This window comes from Schistocerca serialis, chromosome 2 (genome assembly GCF_023864345.2).
Source record: "Schistocerca serialis cubense isolate TAMUIC-IGC-003099 chromosome 2, iqSchSeri2.2, whole genome shotgun sequence".
NCBI classification, from domain to species: domain Eukaryota; kingdom Metazoa; phylum Arthropoda; class Insecta; order Orthoptera; family Acrididae; genus Schistocerca; species Schistocerca serialis.
The window spans coordinates 207374960-207393468 of NC_064639.1; the positions used below are offsets into that span (position 1 = coordinate 207374960).

The 18509-nt window shown below is 43.3% G+C and overlaps 1 pseudogene; it reads right to left on the reverse strand.

Moving 5' to 3' along the window:
* Positions 1–3935: 3935 nt before the first annotated feature.
* LOC126459673 (5S ribosomal RNA) lies at positions 3936–4052 on the reverse strand (annotated as a pseudogene).
* Between the last annotated feature and the right edge of the window lie 14457 nt (positions 4053–18509).

An 18509-nucleotide genomic window follows, 5' to 3' on the forward strand; every position in this document is an offset into this window, starting at 1 on the left:
CGACCATCATCAGTTATTTTTCTCCGCAAATAGCAAAACTCCTTTACTACTTTAAGTGTCTCATTTCCTAATTCCCTCAGCATCATCAGATTTTATTCGACTACATTCCATTATCCTCGTTTTGCTTTTGTTGATGTTTCAAGACACTGTCCATTCCGTTCAACTGCTCTTCCAAGTCCTTTGCTGTCTCTGAGAGAATTACAATGTCATCGGCGAACCTCAAAGTTTTTGTTTCTTCTCCATAGATTTTAATATCTACACCGAACTTTTCTTTTGTTTCCTTCACTGCTTGCTCAATATACAGATGGAATAGCATCGGGGAGAGGCTACAACCCTGTCTCACTCCCTTCCCAACCACTGCTTCCCTTTCATGTCCCTCGACTCTTATGACTGCCATCTGGTTTCTGTACAAATTGTAAATAGCCTTCCGCTCCCTGTATTTTACCCTTGCCACCTTCAGAATTTGAAAGAGGGTATTCCAGTTAACATTGTCAAAAGCTTTCTCTAAGTCTACAAATGCTAGAAACGTATGTTTGCCTTTTCTTAATGTTCTAAGATAAGTCGTAAGGTTAGTATTGCCTCACGTGTTCCAACATTTCTACGGAATCCAAACTGACCTTCCCCGAGGTCAGCTTCTACGAGTTTTTCCATTCGTCTGTAAAGAATTCGCGTTAGTATTTTGCAGCTGTGACTTATCAAACTGATAGTTCGGTAATTTTCACATCTGTCAACACCTGCTTTCTTTGGAATTGGAATTACTATATTCTTCTTGAAGTCTGAGCGAATTTCGCCTGTCTCATACATCTTGCTCACCAGATGGTAGAGTTTTGTTACGCCTGGCTCTCCCAAGGCTGTCAGTAGTTCTAATGGAATGTTGTCTACCCCCGGGGCCTTGTTTCGACTTAGGTCTTTCAGTGCTCTGTCAAACTCTTCACGCAGTATCATATCTCCCATTTCATCTTCATCTACCTCCTCTTCCATTTCCATAATCGCTGACATAGAAGACCGCAAACCTTCTTTCCTTCCCGTCTGGGCAAGCTGTGCAGTGATTAGAGTACATGTAAAGCTTACGGGGACAGGGTAAATGCTAGCTACAATGAAGTCGATAATTCGATTGTAATATTGGCATTTTAATCTGATATCCCCCACAACTGACAAAATTTACAAAAAAACGTGTGAATTGCTTTGTCCACCCACACACTCCTGAGAATGGCACATTAGCAATTTGCAATTACGCGCCCCTATTACCGGCAGTTGCATTCATAAATACTTGGCACCTCGCAACGATAACTACCAGATCAAGAATACTAGGTAGGTTGTTGGAAGTGGTTAAGCGTTGGTGAAACCTCGCTTCCGAGCACACAAAGAGCTCTAACCGCAGAACTCTGCACGGAACACGCGTTGGTGCAGTGCTGCGATACAGACCGTATATCTCCCTTCGAAGACGATGGCCAAGACGCCGTCTCCAAGTCTGTACCGCACGATGGCTGAAGGCGAAGTCGTCTCTCTCCACAATTCTCTCGTCTCCCATGCGTACGAAAACGCGGCGGAAGAATACTCAGTTTCGGCCAATATCGAACGCTCTATCATCGCCGGAATCCCTCCACTGAGATCTACCCAATGATCGAGTAGGCCATAACGCCCCTAGGCAAACGAAATTCCCGCCGTCGCCACGTGTTGCCCAGCACAGGTGGCTCCGGATGCCGGGCTATCCCCAAAAGCGCCGTATTGTCCCGCGTTTCCGGTGACCGCTACCTCCCGCCCACGGCGGCCCGGCGAGCTACGGCCAGCTGCAGACTTTACATTCCACAATTCTCAACTTCCGACGCTTTTCACCAACGCTTTAAGTTAGTGGCTCGATCATGCAGACATGCAGCGAGTACTGCTCGAGAGTGCTTCATATTTATCATAATTCAATAGAGTCATGATCTGATGCCCTTGCCAGTCCCTTTATTATTAATACTAATGTTGGTAAGCTAACGTGTAAGTGCCCATGTCCTGGCACCTTACAAGCTGCCAGCTGTAGGGCTTGGACAGTAAACGGTGGAAGTGAGGTTCGAGGGACTATCTCTTTTTATGAAAAAATATAAATTTACACTGTAGGTAACAAATAATGCACCTTCAAAGACGTTGTCGATTGTAATCCGAAGAGGCATACGTCACCTGGGGGACAAGTAGGTGTACTGATAATGGTTTCAACGTTGCCCGCCAACAGACAACGTAGTAGCACAGTTACCAGAGCGCCTCTATGTCTATGTTTTAATAGGGAATACTCACTGCTAGAAGGCTTAGAGTCGTGCCAAGGTGTGAAGCAAGCAGAAAACCACGCCATGGAGACGCACTCGTGCTTCCAGTAGCCAACTGAGCGAGTTTGAAAAGTGTCGAATTGTGATCTTTCGGTTGGCGGAATGACCCTTCCGGAGAACTGCCAGACAAGTTCGACGTGTTGCATCAGATGCGCAACGACGCTGGTATCAGTGGTCGCACGAAAGTTCTCGCACCCGTAGACGAGGTTCTGGACCTTCACGCAGCATAGACGTGCGCCAGGATCGTCGTATTAGGCCAGCAGTGGCAGATCGTACAGCTACCGCAGCGCAGATAAGAGGCCTGATGATTCCAAATTTGTCTATAAGAACTACTACGAATCGGTTATTAGCAGCGGGACAACAGGCACGCCGGCCAGGTTGGCCGAGCGGCTCTAGACGCTTTCACTTCAGTATTTACTTGGTTCCTGGAAGTCTATTATTGCGTATTTTTGGAACTTTGGGGGGGGGGGGGGCGGCTCCCAAACTCACGACGTCTGGACGTGGTTTCACCACATATTCAAGACATTCACCACAGCACTACTCGAACACCAGACAAGCAGAGCCTCCGGGCCATCGCAATTTGACTCCTGTCATACTCAGATCGATCACGCGCCTTCCCCAGTCTACTCACGGACAGCACGCTCACTAATACTACATGCACCGTGCGTGTGGCTGACTGGCAGTCATTCCTCGACATGTGACGTAGGTATAGCCTGGACGGGTTTATATCCATGTTAGGTTAGATGTCATAATGGTTTGGCCGATCACTGCGTATCGCACATAAACTTCGAGAAGTGCATGGAAGAGCCGGCCGGTGTGACCGAGCGATTCTAGGCGCTTCAGCCTGGAGCAGAGCGACAGCTACGGTCGCAGGTTCAAATCCTGCCTCGGGCATGGATGTGTGTGATGTCCTTAGGTTAGTTAGGTTTAAGTAGTTCTAAGTTCTAAAGGGCTGATGACCTTAGATGTTAAGTCCCATAGTGCTCAGAGCCATTTCAACCATTTTACATGGGGGTCCACTCTGTAATTTCCATAAAATAACGTTTATCTACTTAAGTTCTTATTTACTAACAGCATATAGGTATTGAATTTCTCAAATACCAAGCCCTCGCGCACCCTTTTCATGAAAGCATACTAAAAATATACAATAAGAATTGAGAAGACTTACAAGCACGAAGTCCATTACTATTATAGGGGTAAACTCTGTGAGAAGAGATCAAGGCACTCCGTCTTCAGGCCACAAGTGTCCCACCGGGACCATCCGACCGCCGTATCATCCTCAGATGAGGATGCGGATAGGAGGGGCGTGTGGTCAGCACACCGCTCTCCCGGTCGTTGTGATGGTTTTCTTTGACCGGAGCCGCTACTATTCGGTCGAGTAGCTGCTCGCCGGCCGTGGTGGCCGAGCGGTTCTAGGCGCTACAGTCTGGAACCGCGCGACCGCTACGGTCGCAGGTTCGAATCCTGCCTTGGGCATGGATGTTTGTGATGTCCTTAGGTTAGTTAGGGTTAAGTAGTTCTTTCTAGGGGACCTTAGAAGTTAAGTCCCATAGTGCTCAGAGCCATTTGAACCATTTTTTTCGAGTAGCTCCTCAATTGGCATTACGAGGCTGAGTGCACCCCGAAAAATGGCAACAGCGCAAGGCGGCTCAATGGTCACCCATCCAAGTGCCGACCACGCCCGACAGCGCTTAACTTCGGTGATCTCACGGGAACCGGTGTATCCACTGCGGCAAGGCCGTTGCCTGAGAAGAGATCAGCTCCAGTTTAAATAGACGACACCAGAGTCCATCGTTTCCATGCGTGCCCAATCTGCAGCATACTCAAGATTTTCAGCACTCCACACATGGCACAGTCAGCTGCTCACTGAGCCACTCATGATTAGCCATAAATGAATAGACGTATCCGCAGACACAGAGAAAAATACTATTATGAAAAATGTAAAAGCGATTTAGGAAAAATAAATGAGTAGTGTCTAATGAAGCTATTGACGTTCCCAAAATCCAAACTGTATTTAGGAACACCACGCTAAAGTTGAGATGAATTTCTGAAGTCGGGCTGGCAACTGTCTGATGTGCTGCAGTAGAAGAAAACTTTATAATTCAAGTAGATTGGGGTTGGCAGTGGGGGAGGGGCAAATGAAGCTTGCGACCCAAGAGACGGCATAAATTTCCACCTGAGTCTCTAGCAGCGATAACGAATTATTCACAACAGGCAAAGCAGCCTGCGTAGAGTTGCGGTCCTGTGTGGAGAACTTATTGCGTGCCAAAGTGGAAAAGTGTGTCTAGATAGGTGGCTTCATCATTGAGTGCAAAAAAATGCGAAAGAGCATGGCCCGTGAGTTGACAGTAGCCGCGATGCTGCGAGGAAAAATTTATGCCGGCGCAAACCTGGCCAGTAATGGAAGAACAACAGGATTTCACGACCTGTGAGCTAAGGGGGGAGCGGCGACGTTTCGGAGGGGAAATCCCCTCTTTCCAAGTATCGATTGCGGCAGGCCGCACTGTCGACGCTGTTCCCTCGAAATACTATTGCAAGGCAGCGCTCCTACATCGATAAGAGTTGACAAGACACGGAAGTACGAAATTAAATAGTGACTGGATACTGGTATCCTGTAGTGGTATTAGGATGGCGGGTGAGGGGCGGATGTAATCTGCTTATTCGTGGCTGACCGCCAAATTCCGTAATCAGCGCACGCAACGGTTCTGCAGTATCGATTCCTCGCATCGCCTACTCCTGTTACTAACTTATCTAGAAAGCTAAGCCTCAAGGTGGTCTGAAGGCAGTATTGTATTCAGTACAGTCAAAACTTACTAATTGGAAATTTGGCAAATAGAATTTATCGATAAATCGAACTTATTGTCAAGCCCTTGAAAAAAGAAATCTTGATAATTCGAGGAAATCCAGTTGTTCGATAAATCGAAGCAATTGTTGTTACAGACAGAACTGCAAAATTTCCGTAATTCGAAGTCAGAGGCTATCTGACAATCGGCAGTTTCAATTGTTTCGTCAGTTAATCACATAATGTTACGTGATTCCACTCTTCAAGACACTTTTTTTTATTCAGCATTTCGTAACATATCACAGCAAGGACGCCCATACCCCTCTAGCTCTCAGGGGAAAAAATCATGGTGTAGTCACCTGTTTTTCTTCCAAGAAAATGATTTAAAAGTCACTTTGACGCAGGTTTTTAACAGGGTTGAAACTGGAACATTCTTATGGCTCCTTAACAATCGTCAATCGTCTTCCAAAATATTAAAAATACTCCATACCTTCTCGCGTCCGTCGGCCGTCGTAATTTAATTTATTATTTACTACACACATTGATTAGTAGTGGTGATTGTTGCCGACTTGCGCGGTGGGCCTTAATCAAAATGATATTTCATTCAATTTTGATTTACAATTAAATGCTTTTGTGAAGTTGTCTCTTTTTTAACAATATTAATCTTCAGTGGAAATTATTTGTTACGTTAATGACTGTAAGACTCGCTGGATCTTAAAACATGAGCTTATAAGATGAACAATGGAATAAACTTTTCATATGCATTTCCTCGGCTAGTCAGTTCACTTTAAAGCAAAAAATCTTTAGTTATTAATTACAATTGCGGCCCACACACGCGCGCGCTTTTAAATGAACATCTCTGCCTTTCACTCTTTTTTACTTACGTGTCACCGATCTTAAAACACAGTTTTTATCCGCAACTACTAGACATGTCCGAAAGAACAGATGCCATCTTCATATCGTGTAAGGCTAACCGACTGATGACCTTCTTCAGTGCGGATGCACACGATTCGCCTGAACTCTTACGGGACTCGGTGGATTGCCTGCCGCGGGTAATGGGTATAATGACAGGGGCACTACGAATGTAGTGTGTGTGGACTATAGGTTGAAAATGTGGGTCTCACGGGGAGCGTGCCGGCAATAAATTTCTGCAGTCGCACTATCCTCTGTGCCCTCGCTGGCTTAGATGGACGCCGGCATGGTAGCTCAGCGTGGTCGGTCAGAGGGTTAGCTGCCCTCTGTAATTAAAAAAAAAAAAAAAAAAAAAAAACTGAGTCAACGGCTCAACACTGACCTTGAATGCATGTCACGGGACATCCGCACCGAACAAATACAGCAAACAAAATCGAACAAAATGAGAACAATAAAAAAAGGTGGACAGAGCATCTGCCATGCAAGCAGGAGATCCCGGTTTCGAGTGCCGGTTGGGGCACACATTTTTAATTATCCCCGTTGATGTATATCAACGCCCATCAGCAGCTAATGGTACTGATTTAATTGTAACTTCAAGCTAATATACGAAGTGCAGGTGAAACACACATATGTCCGAGGTCATTTCACACGGATGTGGCGTCCATGAACTCGACACCAGTACATGGTTACTGGGAGGCCAATCATATGTGGCACAACATACCTGTGTGGGATGTAAATGTAAAACGTGCTTACCCGAAGTTTGCGTATCCTGTGCCATACAACGGTTGGCCATGTACGGATGAAAAACAGTTTCGAACCATTTTAACACGTTCTGCTTTCTGGCCACAAATAGGATACAGATGTAAAGGATTAAGAAATAAACACATTTGTGTTTTAAATGTTACGTTATATTTACACAGACGTGTGTAGTTCAGAGAAGAGGTACTACGTACGAATAGGAGATATCCATTAATTTACATCATCCTGGATGTTCTTAAAGTGATTTTGAACTAGCATCTCGATATTTGGTGTGAAATTACTGGTCATTAGGCGCACTGCACCTGTCAGATGAACATCAACAAGATTACTCCTAAGTTTCGATTTTGTCGGCTTCATTATGGAAAACGGTTCAAATGGCTCTGAGCACTATGAGACTTAACATCTGAGGTCATCAGTCCCCTAGAACTTAGAACTACTGAAACCTAACTAACCTAAGGACATCACACACACCCATCCCCGAGGCAGGATTCGAACCTGCGACCGTAGCGGTCGCGCGGTTCCAGACTGAAGCGCCTACAGCCGCTCGGCCAAACCGGCAGGCTTCGTTATGGAGAAAACACTTTCGCACAAGTATTTTGTTCCACAAAAACAGTACACACGAGCAGCTATTTTAAGAAACAATGGAAACAGTTCACGTGTGAAATATTTGTAGAAGCTTTCCAACGTTTCTGCAGTGCAGAATTTCTCCTTCAGCACACGATTGCATTGAAAGTAAATGAGTTCCAACTGAATTTCAGAAGGCACATTTTTAACGTTAACTGCAAAAGAAGTCGCAAAAAGGTTGACATCGCCTTCCATTCGATTTAAGTCTTCAAATCTACTATCAAAAATGCCTTCGAGAGACTGTAACACAGTTACAAACCCATCAAAATGTCTTCGAGCTTCTCCTGTTCCAAATTGTTTTCAATAACAACTACTGCAACACTCGGGAAGTGTACACATGACATTTCTGACAGCTGCTTTGCCCACAGAAGCAGTTTTCTCTTGGATGCCAAAATAGTGTCAAGTACTTCTCTAATTACCTTATTTCTACATTGCAAAGCTACATTCAAACTATTCAGATGCTTTGTTACGTCATTTGAAAACGCAAGGTCTAAAATCCACTGTGGGTTGTCCAATTCTTTTACCGGTTTTCCTTTCGCATCTATGAATAACGCTATATCTTCACGTAAATTAAAAAAATCGTTGTATAACAACACCTCGACTCAACCAGCGTACTTCACAAAAAATATAGGTCAGCATATTCACACTCGGGATCTACCAGGGACGATTTGAATTGTCTGTGTCCCGAGCCGAGCGATCTGAAAATTTCAACTGTTTTCATAGCCACGTCCATTATAGCCACGTCCATGACGCGAACTAGTATGGCAGATTTTGCTGTGTCCCAAGCCGAGCGATTCACACTCGAGATCTACCAGGAACGATTTGAATTGTCCGTGTCCCAAGAACAACGCAATTTGTTGTTGATAGTTGACACCAGACTCATTGCAGGAGCCCCGTCTCTTGCAATCGATGAAAGTTTTTTTCCCAACATAGCTCGTATTTCTCTATTATATCTTCTACGCACGAAAATACAGGATGTCCCAAAAAGAATGACCCAAATTTTACTTCTAATAATATTGAGACAAATGTCACTAGGTAACTGAAACAGCGCTAGATGTTAACGGCATGGTCTAGAGTTTCAGAAAAAATCCGCTAGATGTCGCTACGAGCGATGACCTGGAGCGTGCAGTCAGTCCCGCGCAATATGGCGTCCGCGCAACAGAAGGCGTTTTGTGTTATTGAATTTACTCGTACTCAGTCAGTGATCGCAGTTCAGCAGGCGTTTCATATTCCATTTAGAGCTTAACCACCATCACCAAAGAACATTCGACGATGGTAAAACAGTTTGAAGAAACAGGATGCCTCTGTAAAGGCAAAAGTCCTGGCCGCCCACGCGTTCCTGAACAAACAGTGGAACAAAGCCTACGAGCATTTGAGCGGAGTCCCCGCAAGTATACGCGTCATGCTAGCCGAGAAGTTGCGTTACTGCGCATGACAGCGTGGCGTGTGTTACGGTGTCCATTAGCCCTCAAACCATACCGATTACAACTGGTACAAGGTCTTCGAGATACTGACAAATTTAAGCGAGTGGACTTTAGCAATGCTATTCTATAGGACATGTAAGATGACATTTATGTCACGGTTGATATTCAGCGTGAGGCAACTTTCCATATTAGCGGTAAGGTTCACAGTCATAATGTGCGTATATAGGGGCTCGAAAATCCGCATCAAACAATTGAACAAGAACGTGATTCACCAAAAGTGAATGTTTTTTGTGCTGTTTCGCAAAGCAAGGTTTATAGACCCTACGTTTTTGAGGACGAAACTGTAACAGGACAATCATATCTTGCAATTCTGCGGAACTGGTTATTCCCAAAACTTCACTCTGACAATTTCATGTATCAGCAAGCACCACCGTACTGGCACAACAACGTGCGCAGTTTCCTCAATGCCAACGTGCCTCAACGTTGGGTAGGGCGTTCAGGACTGCGAGACCAGGCTTTACACTCTTGGCCTTCTAGGTCCCATGACTTAACACCATGTGATTTCTTCCAGTCGGGATATGTTAAACAATGTGTTTACGTTGCTCCCTTACCTCGTGACATGGATGAACTAAAAACCAGAACATCAGCATTTGTAGCTTCAGCGACAGAAGACACCATACGATCAGTTTGGGATGAATTCGGCTATCGGCTAGATGTCGTCTGTGCAGCCAATGGAGAACATATTGAACATTTACGATGTATTTTTTATAAACTTCTGTCTTTTCTGAGTAATTTAGTATGCAATTTGTTGGTGTTAAGCCCTTCTTCGTAATAAATAGTTCTATTTAAAATCGGGTCATTCTTTTTGGGACACCCTGTACATCGGCGGACGTTGTTGTGTAACGCATTGGCACCAAATCGACGAGTTCCTCGATCACATTAAACTCTGCATCAACTCCACACAAAAAGACTGCAAGTTGAGCAACATCACATACATCAGTGCTTTCGTCCAATGCTAATGAAAAGAAAACCAAATCCTGTTTCTGAATTGAGCTTCCACATCGTGTGCCACTTCTTTAGTGCCCCTGCAGACCGTTCTCAAAACAGGAAGACTTGCTGGGCCCAAAATTATTGCGAGAGCAACAAAACATTCTTTCACAAATTCTCCATCGACGAAGGCCCGTGATGTTTTACCTTTTTTAAGAGCTACATGATAGCTTACTGACATCGTTGCATCGTTGTGGATGATGAGGTTTTCGTCCTGTAAATACATACAGGAGAAGGTGAAAGTGACGAAAATCCATATAACATATTATTAATAACAGTAATAATGTGAATCAATGTCATAATTATCTACATGTATACGTACCTCCGTCTCCTTTTCTGCTTCAGTTCAGTAAGTTTGGGTTTTCTTTCTTCATTATTCAGACCGTCCGGCCCGACAGCTGAGTGTTCAGCGTGTTCGGTCAGAGGGTTGGCAGCCCTCTGTAATAAAAAAACTGAGCTAATCGATCAACAACGAACTTAAACGGATGTCATAGACGTCCGCCCCAAGCAGATGCAACGAACAAAAAGCGAACAAAATGAGATTTAAAAAAAAGTGGTCAGCGTGACGGATTGCCGTCCTACAGTCCCGGGTTCGATTCCCAGCTGGGTCGGGGATTTTCTCCACTCAGGGACTGGGTGTTGTGTTGTCTTCATCACCATTTCATCCCCATTAGGCGCTCAGGTCGCCCAGTGTGGCGTCGAATGTAATAAGACCTGCGCCAAGGCGGCCGGACCTGCCCCGCAAGGGGCTTCCCAGCCAATGACGCCAAACGCTCATTTCCATTTCCATTATTCAGACCGACTACATCCTTCTCGTGAAGTAGTTGACAATGTCGCTTCACACTGTACTTCTTCGGTGAAGACAATGTTGCCTTGCAAATCAAACACTGAGGTCCGGTTTGCGTTCCAACAAAAAACTACTCTTCTTCCCACTGTGGATTAACGAGTGTGGGTTCAAAGGACTTCCGTTTCAACGATTTTAACTCCTCTTCAGCCATTTTCCACCCACCAGTTCTGTTTTATCACAAGCGCCGAACGCGATGTCTACATGGACAATGGAACAGACGAGAAGTAAACGGACGGAGTTGCTCCGCGCGGTGCTATGACGTGAGTGGCTAGGCGAGTAGGTGGTGGGGGTATTGCAGGCTGGCAGAGTGGGGGGAGCCGCGGGCAGACCTTATAGGGCATCTGCGAGCGCCCACGCTATTTGCCCAGCCCTGGTGTAGAGGTTGTCTGCAACTCGATGTTCAACAACGTGCGCTGAAAGGTGTGCTCGGAAACTCTTCTACCTAAACCAGCAGTGTACTGTGTCCTCAGACCTGACACATATTGCCGCCTATCCTACTTCACAGAGCAGACATTCTACCGAACACTTCGTTCTCTGACAGGATGTGGACGCCCAGCAAACCATCGCCAAGTCGTGGATTCAATGACCTACAACCACTCTTCATAGATGCTCCATACAGTAATTCGCGAACCTCGGACAAGCTTCACCGTTTCGGAGACGGTTCTCAGACGCCGGTACATAACAATCTGCCATTCCTCAAAGTCGTGTATCTCTGTGGATTGCCGTACTTGCTACCTCTGTCGTTGGTAGAATGTTTCCCTATTCGTCTGTGCTCTTCTTGCATACAAGACAGGCTGACTGAATACTAACATATGAAACGGACAGAACGCCACCAACCCAAATTCAGTCTCGCAGTAGGCAATGGTTATAATGTTTTTTGGCTCTTGGGTGTTGTCTCCCTGTGGCCGTTGCGGTGTCTAGTTGGTCACCGCTGCTAACTTTTACAATCACTTGCTTATCAAAGGAAGGTTCAAAATGGTTCAAATGGCTCTGAGCACTATGGGACTTAACTTCTGAGGTCATCAGTCCCCTAGAACTTAGAACTACTTAAACCTAACTAACCTAAGGACATCACACACACCCATGCCCGAGGCAGGATTCGAACCTGCGACCGTAGAAGTCGCTCGGTTCCGGACTGAAGCGCCTAGAACCGCTCGGCCACTCTGGCCGGCTATCAAAGGAAGGGCTCCGTGTGCAATGACCCACATATTGAGTAGACCCTTCAGTCTAATATTTGCTTCACGAATCTTAGTACTTCAGACGCTTGTATCCATGATGTGCAAGCATCTGGTTCATTTATTTAGATTTGTCTGTGTTGTGGGTAGTCATAACGATACTTAATCTTTACATTTTTCTAACCCCCTAGCCGCGCGCCGTGTCACGGATTGCGTAGCCCCACCCGCCGGAGGTTAGAGTCCTCTTTCGTGCATGGGTGTGTGTGTTGTTCTTAGCATAAGTTATTTTAAGTTAGTTTAAGTGGTGTGTATGTCTAGGGATCGATGACCTTAGCAGTTTGGTCCCTTAGGAATTCACACAGCTTTGAGCTTTGAGTTAACCCCTATGTTCATCTCGCGATCTTTAATAACATAGCCGGCCGCGATGGTCTAGCGATTCTGGCGCTGCAGTCCGGAACCGCGGGACTGCTACGGTCGCAGGTTCGAATCCTGCCTCGGGCATGGGTGTGTGTGATGTCCTTAGGTTAGTTAGGTTTAAGTAGTTCTAAGTTCTAGGGGACTTATGACCTAAGATGTTGAGTCCCATAGTGCTCAGAGCCATTTTTTTGTAATAACATACCTTAACAAAAACCATTTAAAATAAAAAATAGTACTATGTCTCTCCACCATGTTGCCACCGACGTTAGTTTTCCTTAATATTTAACAATAAATCGTATTAATTATGATTTTCCGATAATTTTGTATTCAACCTACATACTGTATTTTATCGATATACAATGTTTGTAAAATAAGGAAACATGCGAAACCATAACAAAGGAAACATAATTGGGTTCCATTTTACTAACCATTCACCTGGATGTCAAGTAATAACAATGCTGTCTTACAGAAATAAACAGTTCTCTTAATGCCTTGTTTGATGACTTCTCTTCCTGCTACTTATTTTACACAGCTCTTTCTTATTCTTTATAGCGTATTCTGACTGAATAGTGGACAATTCTTCTTCCACCATCCACTTTTATTTCCTCTCTTGGCCTTTAACTTACTTTGCTCTTGCGGATACACCATAAATTCTGAAATGAATAAAGATCCGGAGATAGCAACGAGGTCTGAATTAGGTCAGTCGTAAACTGGCTGTAGGAAAGCTGCGTTCCCTCCGACTGCGTTAGCTGTCTCGATAAGATTTCTACATCAAATTAATGTCGAATTTTTGAGAGTTTTTCTGTTAATAAAATTACCAGACTATCAGGAAGCCATCTCTAGTCAGTGTTTTAATAACCGCAATCATACCTACATAGGTATAATTACACTTTCTTCGCTAAGTGTAACATTTTGGTACGGTTGTCTTAGCTAATGTAGAGCTTCCCTCGTGCAACTCCCCCCAAAGCAAACTTAACTTCACAGTGACATCTCGACTGTCTTTCCTTCGACTTTGTTCTTATCACCTTCTAAAACTATTTGCATTTACAGATGATGATTTTCCTTCATCGTATGTATGATGAGAAGACGTTCTGTATCACTAAACGTACGTCATTATGTCATTTCTGTATAAGTGAATTGTATCGGCAGTGCTAGGGAGCAAAATGTGTAATAATAATAATAATAATAATAATAATAATAATAATAATCTATATAAATAAAAATATAAGTGTCCGTTTGTTCAAAATCTCAAAAATACGAAGCCTCTTCACCGATTGCTTTGAAATTTCGAAACAACATTGCATGTGAATACACGGCTATTGTCATACATCTCTTTTTAATACACATAATACGTAAATTAACACGTAACATATGCAATGTATATGAACGATTTACTTCAAATTTTTACGCGATGCCCCAATGAACATTCGGACGGACATAGGCTATAAATTTAAAAAATGGTTCAAATGGCTCTGAGCACTATGGGACTTAACATCTGTGGTCATCAGTCCCCTAGAACTTAGAACTACTTAAACCTAACTAACCTAAGGACATCACACACATCCATGCCCGAGGCAGGATTCGAACCTGCGACCGTAGCAGTCGCGCGGTTCCGGACTGAGCGCCTAGAACCGCTAGACCACCGCGGCCGGCTATAAATTTAAAATAATTGTGTAGTATACAAAGGGAAAAAATTGTTTAAAAATTTCGAACAGTGCTTTATTGCTTTACTTCAGCGACTATCGCTAACAGGTGAAGATACATTTTGTCCACTGAAACAATATGTCTACTGTTATCACCGTTGCTTATTTGCATCCCCAAATCGTTTTAAGGTTTAAAAATCCATCATCAGATAGGTTTACATGTGTTAGTATGACATAAGTGTGTGTCGTGTTACGATCATGGGATAACTTGAGGCACTGTCTCCAATGGTGACAGGTTCGTTTCTCTGTTGTAACACACTACAGGTAATCTTTGTTTACAGAATATGACAGTTTCGATGCGATGTGTTACAGAGATATGAGCCTTTTACCACTGGAGATAATGCCAGAAGTTACCCCAAAATTGTAACACAACACGCACACACACGTCATAGCAACACAAGTAAATCCACCTAATGATGGATGTTTAAACTTTCGAAACGCTTTGTGGATACAAATAAACAGTGATTGGTAACAGTAAACTTGTTGTTTCATTTGCTATCAATAGCAGTCATGGTAATATTCGCATTTAAATACTTTTTGTCCTATTTCACAACTAAGAGTTCTGTTGATGCGTGATGTAGGTGACTAAAGGGCGAGGTGTATAACTTGGATTCCTTGTTCTTCCTATGATTCAAACATCATTCACTACCGAGCGAGGTGGCGCAGTGGTTAGACACTGGACTCGCATTCGGAAGGACGACGGTTCAATCCCGCGTCCGGCCATCCTGATTTAGGTTTTCCGTGATTTCCCTAAATCACTCCAGGCAAATGCCGGGATGGTTCCTCTGAAAGGGCACGGCCGACTTCCTTCCCCATCCTTCCCTAATCCGATGAGACCGATGACCACGCTGTCTGGTCTCCTTCCTCAAACCAACCAACCAACCATCATTCACTCTCTTGGATGAAATGTATTAAAGTGTGAGAAGCTGGAACCATCCAAACGAAAACAAGGGAAGTACTGTCTGCAGATTTACGTCAGGAATTTTGAAGCAATGTAATAATATTTCTGAAAAATAATCTTGCCGTTTGAAATCTCCTATATTTATTTTCTGGAGCATTAAAAAACCCATTCATGTAAACAACCGATATGAAAGTGAATTTACTTACAGTGAGTAAAATCCTTAGTGCAAGTGTTTTATTTTGCTGAAGAAAGATATTATAAAACTATTTTCAGCAGATTTATTTTTCTTAAAACTACTCTTTTTCAGATATTCGTGCTGTGTTTCCTTTATCTAAATGTGGTGTATGTTAATATGCAATCACAACTCTCTCCCATGGCTTTCGCTGGCACGCACGTCATTTGTGACGTTTCGGATTTGACACACGTTGTCGAGAGCGCGATTCAAGTCAGCCCGAGCGTTAAATGCATGCCGGCGGGCTACCAAAAGCCTGCGATGCGAGAGCCGTCCTAATGCTCGGTAATTTGCCTTCTACACGCGGTTCACCTCACGCGTCAGATTCCTACCAGTCGTTTTCACCACTGTCAGAAACGGTCTGCCATTAATCTCGAGCACAAATGTGGATGGTCACGTAAACTGCAAGCCGTTTGATGATTAACGATCCGACTGTAAACAATTACGGTCGTAATAGAGTGAGGAGGCGTTTTAGACGCTCCATAGACCGTGTGAAAGTGTTGTTAGCTAGTGAACTTACTGGAGTACCATATACGCACTCTGAAGCGTGATAGAAGAATATTTACTCTATGAATGTGTTCTCTGAAGTGTGGCTTTTTTTCTCGTGTCAGCTCATCCAATCTGAACGCTTGTGTTCATCGGGCAGCAGTGAGTATTTAAAATGCTACTTACTTTGAATCAGTAGTCCGAAACAGGGCAGTTTCATTTTCTGTATAACTACACTGACTTGTATTAAATCTGTACGGGAGTGAAAAATAGCACGTTCTGTCGCCTTTTCTCACGGACTTCATTGAGCGATGAACAACACAAACGTACAGAGTGAAGTAAGTTTGTCAAAGTTTTTCCACGTTGTATTTAGTCAGAATATAGGGCATGGTCTGCATATTGTAGATAACAACGACTAAACAACTTATAAGGGCGAATTTTTAGCAGTCACAGCCAGGAATGAAATGCTCCCTGACTGTTGTGCCCTGACACTTGATTTATTTCTTCTTGCAACACTTTTAGTTCTGTAGCCGCAAATGATTTGTTACGTAACTTTCATTAGAGGTCAGGCTTTCGGACGATGGTATTGGACCGCGTAAATGTAAAAGTGGTGCTGAATGTGAAAACGCGGCTTTAGTCACAAGCGCATATTTTTCTGTTCCACTTTCCACTGAGAGGGACTTTAAAAAACTATGCAGAAGTAAATGCACACAAATCATAAAAATGTATATACGTATGTATGTATGTATGAATGAATCTTTGCATATGTCAATAAAATATAATAGGTATCGAAAAATTCTACGTTAAGAATGCTGGGTAGATACCCCATAACAAACTGTTCAGGGTTTAATTTATTAGTCTGATAAGACAAATTATTAATTCACTTCTGAGTAAACTTGTTACGGTTTCCTTCTTGGTATCGAATTTTCTCCAAACCGCAAACTATTTTATAGCTTCATTTGTATCTGCTTACTCCAATAGCCAAACAAAGGTGCTTTCTTTCGTCCCCCAAATCTTCATATTGATCATATTGATGTTTATCCACCACGTCTAAACCTCTCCCAAAAATTTAGGATATATGAAACTGTTCATCTTCTTATCACTCCATAACTTCGATATTACATTTCAGAAGTCAGTCCAGAATTGTTTACGATCCACGTATCCCACAGGATCAAATCTTTCAAAAAAATTCATAAAATTAGTGTACACAATACAAGACGATTCGAACTCATTATGACTTGCAACACTGTTAACCCCAGTGTTTATATTTTGTTCTACATGTGACAGCCTAAGGCCATGCTCACAAAAGCTACCCTCAATGGTATTTGCTTTATTGCTGAAATTACTTAAATTAGCTTCAACATCATCCAAACAAGCACTTACATGTTCATCAAATTGTACACACTAGATTCTCTGACCTGTTATTCCGGTGTTAAGTGATTCAGAGCTACTTCATTTTTACAATAAATTCAGTAGTATTGACCTTCTGACCTCCTCTACTTTTTTCTAAATCTGGATTCAATTCATTAGTTTTAAGATACCGTACAACATGTTTTGTGTCTTCCCTGTCAAGTTTAGTTCTTGGCGTACGTACGTTCCGAAACTCATTTGATCAGCTACATAAAAAACGACAATTTTAGAACAGTGCCCCCTCTTGAATAAATTTTTGCAGGCGTCCCTATTGGACTAGATGGTAAATCTTTATTCCCTCTCTTTTTGAATCAAAAAATAGTTCACCTTATTTGGAATCGTGCACACTATTCGTTACCGGCAGGTGTAAGTAAATCTACAAAAATTACTCTATTAGAAAACAATTGTTTTTGTACGCAATGGTGTCTTAAGCAGTACACACTTGCATCGTACTTCTTAATAACACAGGCACTGCTATTTCGTATATATTCGCCATTACCTGGCCCCCGACTCTCAATAAATTTGTCCTTCCTGGACGGGGATATACGTAACGTGCGAGTGCAGGTTGTGACATGTGAACGACGAGATACAGAAGTTGGGATCTGGCCGTGATTCGTTCACTGATAGCCAATGCGTTTAACGAGACCGTCCGCGTAAAGCCTGAAATCCGCGTTCGACTATCGATCCAGCACATATTCTTTACTGCTGTTATTCCAATACACAGCCGATGGTTGTTCGTATTCACAATTGGAAATACATTTCCTATACTTGTAGGGTTATTTATCCTTTTTGTGAAACAATGATGGTAAAAACCATAGAAGAATACTTTTTGCCTGTCACCAGTACCCTAGGTGCACACAGTGGACGATCTAACATTTAATTATGTGAAGCCAGGTAGTCTTCGAGACTGTATTTATTTTTGCTAGAGAATGATTTAGAAATCAAAATGATAAAAACTTCCTTTTGATTTTCCTCGATAGGGCGCAGAGAAAAATATTCCATATCAAAATTCCCACGGCACGGCAGTCATTTTGGTCCTTGTTAATTTTCATTCAGTGGCTTCCAAATTGAACAACTGGTGGCCCCTATCGTGGCAGTGTCCCTTGGAGATCCTCCTTGGTTTGATTAAGGACGCCTGGAGAGCAGTAATACCTTCCTGGCAGATAGCTGGTGGTTAGGAGCAACCAAGTAATGCCAAACTAATGGATCTGGATGGCAGGGGTAAAATAAAGGGAGCGAAAGGCTATTTACAATTTGTACAGAAACCGTATGACAGTTGTAAGAGTCGAGGGACATGAAAGGGAAGCAGTGGTTGGGAAGGGAGTAAGACAGGGTTGTAGCCTCTCCCCGATGTTGTTCAATCTGTATATTGAGCAAGCAGTAAAGGAAACAAAAGAAAAATTCGGAGTAGGTATTAAAATCCATGGAGAAGAAATAAAAAGTTTGAGGTTCGCCGATGACATTGTAATTCTGTCAGAGACAGC